Below are 10,089 nucleotides of genomic sequence, written 5' to 3' on the forward strand. Positions count from 1 at the left end.
CTGGGGGAACCTCCTTGTCCTTCACCTTTTATCACCTTATTTTCACATAGCATGGTACCTATCTCCTCCTGTCTATAAAAAAAGAGTGTTGAAAAACAGAGTCTACAGTAATAGTGCCTCATTAATGTAACAAAGAATAACCTTCCTTAAGTGGGATTAACTGAGCCTTCCTGGACTCAGAGCTCCTGGCTGGCACATGGCAGTGTGGCCGAGCCAGCCCCTCTCCATTTGTTCCCCTTCTCTTCCCATCCCTGCACCCTTCTGCACTGTGACAGACCTTGCAAATTTGCAAGGAGGCATCCTGCTTTCACATCCACAGAGCCTCCCTCTTTGCCACCCTCAGGCTCAAGATTATACAGGCACCCACAAAAGAAACATGTCCTCAGGGTCGGCCTGTCTCCAGGTCCCTCCTCAGAAAACAATTTCTCATTTTATGGTGGTATTCGATCAGAAGAAAGCCAGAGTGGAGCCTCAAGTGCAGCCTGGGATGTGAGCTCCCCTCTCCTGGCCTTAAAGAGGTTTGTGCTCTGGGTCTGAATTGGCTTTGATGGGGCAGGAGCTTTGCCACCTGTTTCACCCCGAGTCAGATGGTGGAGGCTTAGTGGGGGATCGTGAGTCCTTGGGTTATCTGGTCTCAGGAGGAAAGAGCGGTATTATGGATTTTCTGTCACCCAATCTCCTGCCAGCACTGGAGCATTGACAGAGGTATGGTTTCTGTTGGAGCTATTTCTGTCTCTGGTGCCAGCTGTTCCCCTAGGAAGCCCTGCAGCAGGTCTGATCCAAGTTCTCAAGTGCAAAGGAGGGAAGCAGAGAGGAAGAGCTGGGAGAGAGAGGCAGGCAGCAGGCCAGAGGGAAACCAGGGGTCAGGGTTGACTCATTTCAGCACACTTTGAGGACTTGACCAGGGCTGAGACTCCATGTCTGTGTATGTGCTTGAGAGTCTGGGGAGCAATTTGATAGCAGAGCGTGATCTATTAAAGACACACCCTGAAGCCCATCATAACAGCATGTACAGTCTCTTGACACTTTGTCCCGCCTTGTTTCCGTTCCTCCCTTGCTGTGAATCAAGGCCCATGGCAGAGGCAAACTCTGCAGCGTGAGCTCAAAGGCCTCTCTTATGCAGCTCCCCACGGGCCTGTGGCAGCTCTGTGGTTACATCAGAGACTTCCCATGAGCCATTACTCCACCAGAATACCCAGTTTCCTCTCAGTAAATGGCACATACAACGTATCTCACTGTTGACTAAATCCTTGGATTTGGGTTTGTTTGCTTTTTTCACAGGATAATTGTTTGGGATAATAGCATCTCAGGGGACATTAGAGTCAATTGGCATGACATAGTCCACAATGACAATGTTCTGCATTGTGGTTTGGTGAGTAGCAACAGGATCTTAGGAGTTTGCAAGCAACGTACACCCATGTTTACCACAGCTTTGTTCACAATAGCAAGGACTTGGGAACAACCCAAGTGCCCATCAACAAACGAATATTCACACAATGGAATACTACGTTGCATTGAAAAACAAGGAAATCATGCAATATTATTCAAAATGGGTGACCCTGGAGGACATTATGCTCAGTGAAATATCTCAGTCACAAAAAGACAAATATTACATAGTGCCACTGTTGTAAAACAGGACTGACATGGGGGTTGGGGGGAGACTGAGAAAAACTGGATATATTATGTATACTGCATTGAAACAGCGGAAGAGAACAGGTTAAATGAGATATATGATAGGGTATTATGGTTATCACAAGAGTCCAGAATGAAGGTTGCATAGTGGAGTGTACTCGGGGAGCAGGGGTGGGAGTGGGGTGGGGATGGGGGGTGTGTACCAGTGAAGAAATTTTTCTTTTACTTTTCAAAGAGAGGAGCGAACTCGGGGGGAGGGGTGAGCAGGAAGAAAAGTACAACAATAGATAAATGGAAATCCAAAATCTCTGTAAACATTCATTAAAATTAATAAAATTTTTTTAAAAGAGCTTGCAAGCAGTTACTTTAGGTGCAATTATTGGTCTCTCCTGTTTGGAACAAAGAGGGAAGAAAGGCAAAAATGTATAGAAAAAGCATGCTCAAAAGGCTAACTAACCAAGTGAACCTCAACTTTCATGACTTTGAGACCAGAATAATTAGACGGTGTCATTGCTAACCACTCTAAAAGAAATCACAGTGAAAGGTAGAGTGAGGGGAAATATGGAAAGAAATTAAAAAGTATGGAAAGGTCATACATATTAATCTGTTAGAGACTGTGGAAGTCCTTAATATCCTTAGAACCAGGGACAAAACTCATCTCTGTGATTCAATTTTCAAACAATGGGACTAGAACACCAGGAAGGCACTCACTCCACGGAGTAACCAATACTATAAGGTCAAAAGAGCAGCATTTCCCCAGGACTGGAGGTCATAGGCAGGAAAGGGGGATGGAGGTTAGGGGTTAATGGGAATGAGAGTCACAGGGAAGAAGTAGGAGGGATGTGAGTACATTGTGGGTATTGTGATTAATGCTTTAAATAAAATTCATATGAATGGTTAAATGGATTTCTCCATTCATTTGAATGGGATATTTTCTTTGCAAACTTTTACTCAAATCACAATAAAAAAATTAGGACACTTGAGAAAATCTGAATATTAATGTAATGTTAGAAAATTATTGTTGATTCTCTTAATACTTTAAATGGTATTACAGCTATAGGGAAATATTGGCAAATATCCACATGTGTGTTATAGTAGAAACACGTGCCATAGGGTTTTCAATGGCTGATTGTTGGAGGTAGATCAGCAGTCTTTGATCCTGAGGTCTCTGTGTGTAGTTAGCTGTTGAATCACCTAAGGCCTCAGTATTACATACCAATATCATAATCACATTTAAAAAAACCATGGATAGTTAAGACACACATCACTTACAAATAGGACAAATGCAGCAAAAGTCTTAGCAATCATTTATCCAAAGATTTCATGAGTGTTTGTTGCACTATTAATCTAACTTTTCTGCAAAATATATGGGTATCTTAAAATTTTGTAAGTATTATAGCATGTTACATTGCTAACAAAAAAGTTGGGGAAAGTAGATCTACATCAAAACTCAGTTTCTGCCAGAAAGTCTTCCCAGTTCATTGTGTCACTGGGCTAACTTGCTCCTCAACACTTCTGTCCACGACCGGCATTGTATTCCTTTATATCACTGTGGTGTTTCTGCCCCCATGACAGTCAGCCTCAAGGTGAAAAGCAGGTGCTGAGAGGTCCTGGAGTCTGGGGATGGAGATCAAACCTGAGCTCTGAGTCACTCAGTTACTCATTCAATCAACAAATGTACATGGATGTGTCACTGCTCAGGACCTGGGACTCCCTTCCAAGGGTATATGTTCAAATGTTGTTGTTGTTGTTTTGTTGTTATGTGCAGTCAAGTAAACTGTGATTCATAGTTACCCTATGTACAACAGCTCTGAAGCCTGCCCTGTCCTGAGCCAGTCTCACTGACTCTGGCACAGCTACCCCTATAGTCCCAGTTACTGTGTCAATCCATCTCATCTGAGGTCTTCCTCTCATGTGCTGTCCCTCCACCCTTTCAAGCATGATGTCCTTTTCTAAGGACTGGTCCCTTCTGGCCATGTGTCCAAAGTATATGAGATGGAGCTTCAAAATCCTAGCCTCCAAGGAGAAACTTGATTTCATCTCCAAGACAGATCTATTTGTTTTCTTGGCAGTCCATGGTATGTTCAAGACTCATCTTCAGCACCACAACTTAAAGGCATCTATCCTTCTTTTGTCATCCTTAGTCATTGTTTAGCTCTCTGATGCATAGCAAGTAAGTGCAAAGACGATGGCCTGGATCAGGTGTACCTTAGTCTCTAGACTGACATCAGTGCTTCTCTGTACTCTGGAGAGGTACCTGACAGCATATTTTCCCAGTGCAATTCATCTTTTGGTGCCCAAGAGTGTTGATGGTGGATCCAAGAAAGCTGTAATTGCTGACAACCTCAGTCTCTTCTTCAACTATTATGGTGCTGTCAATAGGCCCAGTGGTGAGAATCTTTGTCTTCTTGATGTTAAGCTTCAATCTACGTTGAAGACTACAGTCATCGACCTTCTGCAGCAAGTGTTTCAGGTCCTTCTCAATTTCAGAAAGCAAGACTGTGTCATCTGCATACAGCAGGTTGTTGATGAGTCTTCCTCCAAACCTGATGCCACATTCCTCCTCGTAAAGCCCAGCCTCCCGAATTATCTGTTATTCATATAGATCGAAAAGGTAAGGAAACAAGATGCAATTTGTGCCAAGATATCTGGAGGATAACTACCTGGCCACCTGACTGGAAGAGATTCATATTTGTTCCCATTCCAAAAAAAAAAGATGACCTGACAGAGTGTGAATATTATCAAATAACATCACTAACCTCACATGCAAGCAAAATCCTGCTGAAGATTATCCAAAAACGACTGCACCTTGTCCTATCCTATATCATCCTCATCATCTCTAGTATACTTGAGCCCACTGTCACAGTCGCTGCATCAATCCACCTTGTCGAGTCATAGTCGGCTTGATGGTACCTAACAGCAGCAACAAAGCTGACTGGAAGGTTGGCTGGCTGCTTCTACTAAGATTTACAGAGTTAGAAACCCTGACGGGCAGTTCTACTCTATCTTATATGATCCTTGTGAGTCAGAAAAGACTGAAAAGCAGTGGGTTATAAAGTGGGAGAGTAAGATTGCTGATAAGACTCACTCACCACACACACATACACACAAACACACGATGGTCTAGTGGTAAGGAGTTGCGCTGTGAACCTAAAGGCAAGTGATTTGAATCTACGAGCTGCAAAAATGAGCAATCTCCTCCTATGTGGTTTACATCCTCTGAGAACCCACTGGTAGACCAACTAGGAGTCAGTTTCAAGTAGACTAGACTGAACAACAACAAAAGCATATGTATAAGTTACCGTGAGATGAAACAAGGTACTGTCTGTGTAAGTACTTTTTAAACTAACAAAACTCTCTTTCTTCTAGCTCTGTGGCTAACATCACCCCTTAGTGTAGGGAGTCTTCCCCTGCTACCAAAGGGTGACTTCAGAGTCATAGGACCGTACTTCCATCCACTGTGAATGAGGGCCACAGACCACAGTCATATCCCTCCTCCAAGGGCAGAGATATTGTCACATAACTTTAAAGCTGTTATCCTTGCCATAAACTTTATGCTCATCACTACTATGACATTAAAGAATTTGTGAGACCTACCACTAGAATTTATTACTTTCATTGTTAATAGAGAAGCCCACATATTATGAGTTGCTGTCAGATTGTTTCTAATCCATGATGCAGAGTGGATTTTTCCCCTAAGGTTTTTCGAGGCTATTTCTTTAGGGAGAAAGATAGCCAAGTTTGTCTTCTTAGAGGCCCTGGGTGGGTTTGGACCACCAACTTCTCAGCTAGTAGTTAAGGCACTTAACCATTTGCCCCTTCCAGGTACTCCTAGCATGTTGTTGTTGTCAGGTGCTGCTGAGTCGAGTATGACTCCTAGTGACCCAATGAACAAAAAATCTAAACCCTGTTCTATCCTGTGTCATCCTCATACTTCCTGACACACAAGAGCCCATGGCAGCAGTCACACTGTGTCAATCCACCTGGTCGATGGTCTTCCTCTCCTTCACCAACCCTCCACCCTTCCCAACATCACATCCCTCTTCGAGAAATAGCCGCTCTTAGCAACATGCCCAAAGTAAACAATGTTTATTATGGTTTTTCCTCATTTCAACTGACTACCAATGTGAGCTCTACCACTACACTACTATAACTATCCTCACTCCTTTAGTGTTTGTAGGGTTTTCAAAGGCCTGTTATTTAGGAAGTAGATGGCCCACCCTGTTTCCTAGTCTGTCTTAATCAGGGAGCCCCACCAAATCCTGTCTACCACGGGTAAATCTATAGCATTTGACACACCAGTGATAGTGTCCAGCTTGGAGCAGTTGGATTCTGGAAGGTATAGTACTATATCACTAAATTTTTTAAATGTTTTGATAACTACATATTAACATAGCTAGATTCCTTTGTAATCCTATGAGCTTGATTTTCTGCATTTAGAGACTTTACCTCCCCCTGTTTGAATCCATAGATTCCCAAAGAATATGTGACAGAGAGCATTGTGTTGAGTGAACTAACTCAGGCATATAAGGACAAATACTGTACAAGACTATTGTTGTAAAAAACAAAAAGATACTTACTAAGATGTATATAAATGTCCAAAGAGGGAAGGAGTAGGAGCAGGGGTAAGGATGGGGATGGGAGGTGGGAAATCATGGGGTCACAGAGTTTAGTAGGTAGAGTGATAGGTGAAGGAATTAGGAAAGATCCAGTAAGGATCTGAAAAGATGGGGCAGTATTGGACATAGATCAATGGTGGTTATGGGAATGATCATATGAAACACAATCTGAATTGGGGGGAAAACCCTCCCCCAGAAAAAAGTTTAAAGAAAAAAGTGAAGAAGTCCTGGGTTAGATGGTATCCCATACTTTTCCTGCCGGCCAACCCCACAGGCACAAATGACTAAGCGCTCAGTTACTAGCTGAGAGATAGCACCCCGAGGTTCGAAACCACCCAGGACTTGTAAGGCCTCAGTATTTGGAGAGTATGATCCCCACAAGCAGTGGAGAGGACACTCCTGACTTGTGTTGGCCCCTTTGCATCACTCCTGGCTCCAGGCAAAACCTTTGCTTTCACGATCTGTGCTCTCTCCTCTTCCTTTTCCTTTATGAACACCACACACCTGTACGCACTCTCCACACCTCACTTCAACCTATTTTTTAACATCCCAAGAGTGTTTCTTTTTCCACCCCTCCCTTGTTGACGCTGCTACAGCTGCGACTCCTTAGACAGCTATAGAGACTATTCCTTGCTTCTTCAAGGGCAAAGAGGAGTCTGGTTATAGAATTGTTAGCTGTCGAGGGGGTACGGAGGGATGTCTCAGGAGTGGGAACCATGGATGTGAGACCCCGAAGGAGAGGCTAGCCCTGCACTCCTCTGCAGCTGTGTGACTGTAGAGGGTCCCTGGGGAGACAGAGGCTACGCCCAGGATGGATAATTGTGAGAACCAATGTTCTGTGGTCCTAGGAGAGTGGCAAGGTTGCAGAACAAAGGAGGCCACACCCAGGCTCCTGGGCCTCAGAAGCTGCTAGTAAAGGCCAGGGGTTGTTCTTTCTTCCCTGTCTTTAACAAGGCCCACGGACACCTTCACAGACTGCAAATTTATGTTCTCTTTGAATCACTGAAAAATAACTTGCAATCCACCAAGTGAGCTGAGGTGCAGCCTGACCCACTGGTCCTGTGCCCACCTGGAAAATACAGCTTCATGTTTGAAGACTTCTCTAAAGGATCTCTGCCCCTGCCAGTCACCCTGTCTGTATAGCCCATGATGCAAATCTGACCCACCCTGTGCCAGGTACAAAGGCTGGCTACACACAGCATCTGTAATAAACATGTCTCTCATTTTCTCATGGCTTTCTCTTCCTCACCAGGCTATGGGCTCTGTGAGGGCAAGGAGGGTATTTGTTAAAGTCCACTGGCACACAGTAGGCCCTCGATAAATGGAAAACAAATGCATAAATGGCATCCCTTCTCCTTCTAAGGCAGAGGCAGAAGGGCAAACAGAAAGAACTGAAGCCAGCCTGGTGTCTAGGCACCGAGAAACTAGACCCTGGCCCTAGAATCACAATTTCGTTATGTTCCCCATGCTTAGTCCTCCCTCCCTGTGCTGCCGTGGCTCTGACCCACATCAGCTTTCCCGGGTTTGTTCTTATTCACACATTGCTCAAGGCTAATGGGCCTGCTGAGCATCCTGGACCCTACAGGTACCAAAGCCTGGACTCGGTGCCTTTTTCCGTTGCACCTCTGCCTTAGAAGGAGGAAGGCTGTCTTTCACTCATTGATTCACACAGGAACCATTTATCAAGTGCCTTACTGTTTGTCAGTGAACTCAGCAAATATCCTCCTGCCCTCACCGAACTCATAGTCTGGTGAGGGAAGAAAGAGACAGACACCAAACACACACCAGGGCTTTAGAAAGCCTTGAAATCCCCATTTCCACCGCCATCGAGTTGATTCCACTCATAATGATCCTGTAGGACAGAGAAGAATTGCCCCTCGGGTTTCTAAAGATGCAAATCTTTGCAAAAGCACTCTAGAAAACATTCCCTGCCTTATCTGTCTCCCTTGGAGGGGCTGATAGATCTAGCCTGCTCTTCAGTTAGCAGTGCAATCCCTACAAGCTGTTTGAAAACCTTGCGAAGCAGGTCTACTACAGAACACCTGACAATTTACAGTGCTCTAACCAAGGAAAGAATCTCTGATGTGGGTTTCACCCCTATCCCCACTCTCCTCCTCACTTGCAAGCAGAATGAAAATGCTGGGGCTGGGTGCTTCTAGCGAGGGCTGTCAGTTCTGGTACAGAGAAGGGCCATGACTTCTCTTGCGTTTGAGACAAGGAGCAGGCCATGACCTTGGGCTATTATGTTGCTATTGTTGTCTTGTGCTATTGAGTCATCTGCAATTCATAGCGGCCCCTATGTACGTTAGCTCTGAAACCTGCCCTACCTGAGCCCATCTGTGGTTTGGAGGTAGTAAGGACTTCAGGGGACTCCGTGCTGACCCTGCAACTTGGATTGTTCCAAAGGCTGTCCCCAGCCCGGGAGGCCCTTGGAACTCTTCCAGAACCCTTCCAGGCTGGGTGAGAGACTGGCTCAGCCTCTGCTCTAGGTATAGGGATGGAGAAGACTGTCCCCAAGGGAGGAATCCTCTTACCTTCCTCGAGGTTGGCCTAGCAGGGGTCCAGCCTTCTGCTTCTCAGTCTGGGAGATGAAAGTGTCTGGATTTCATCCGAGGAAACATCAAACTCTTCAGCCACAGAGGCAGAGGAATAGAGTTGAGACTACATTCTAAACTTCTCCCTCCTCTTTTTCTTCGCTTTGTTCTATTCTTCTCTCTTGGTCTTTGGTTGACAGAAATCAGCCCTAACTAGAGGAAGGCTGCAGCTTAGGCCAGGATGTGTGTGTGTGTGTGTGTGTGTGTGTGTGTGTGTGTGTGTGTGTGTGAAAGAGAGAGAGAGAGAGAGAGAGAGAGAAGGGAAAGAGGTGTCTCGTGTCCCAGGAGGCTTGAACCACAGCTTCCCTGAGCTCTCTGATCTGCGTTGCCGTGGAGACTCACCTAAGCCTCTTTAACCTCTAGTATTATCTGTGGAGGGAGCCCTTGTGATCCGACACAGATGCCTGAGAAGCCCCAGGCAGGGAGAGAGCTGTGTGCAGGTGACATTCTCAGCCCCTTCTGCCCCAGCCAGCACTCCAGTAAAACCAGATGCCTCCCGGTCCAGGGCATCTCATGGTGATCCCGCTTGTCAGCATGGAAGAGATTGCAAGGACTAGTTTCATTTTTTGAGCACATTTTTAAAACACCCTTTATTTTATATTGGGTTGCTTACAAAGTTCGTATATACACTGTGTTTCACACTGTTATTCTTGTTGTGTTTCATACAATCATTCTCATCTATTGTTTTGTTTTGGCATATTTTTTTATGTGTGTGACAAAGCCATTTTATTTCATACTTAGGATAAAAGTAAATGCTAGAATAAGAATATTTTCAAGAGTGAAATAAGGAATAAAATATAGGAATCACTGTGGAGCTGTGGTTCTTAAGCTGTCTTCAAGCACATACTCGGACAAGAGTGCACATATAGGTTCAAATGCCTTTACTATGAAATTTTTACATGTTTTGCAGAAGAAATAACATTTCTTACATATTATTCCTGAGAATAGCCCATTCATTATGTTTTATAAAATTAATCATCATTGAACTATACCCACTATTGCCCTGTCTTTCCAGCTTCCCACTGGATCTTTCCCATTTCCTTTACCCATCCCTCCCTCCACCCACCAAATTGTGCAACCTGATGATTTCCCCCCTGCCCATCCTTACCTCTCTGCTTCCCCCGCACCCCTTGCACCTTCATATGTGTTTTGCTGGTTATCTTTCTATTTCTACAATGATGGTCTTATGCAGTCTTTGTCCTTACGAGACTGAGGCCTCTGGATGGACTCAAACTTTTAACGTT

The sequence above is a fragment of the Elephantulus edwardii genome, unplaced genomic scaffold (assembly GCF_000299155.1).
Source record: "Elephantulus edwardii isolate Elephantulus edwardi_28Jun2011 unplaced genomic scaffold, EleEdw1.0 scaffold00063, whole genome shotgun sequence".
Lineage (NCBI taxonomy): Eukaryota > Metazoa > Chordata > Mammalia > Macroscelidea > Macroscelididae > Elephantulus > Elephantulus edwardii.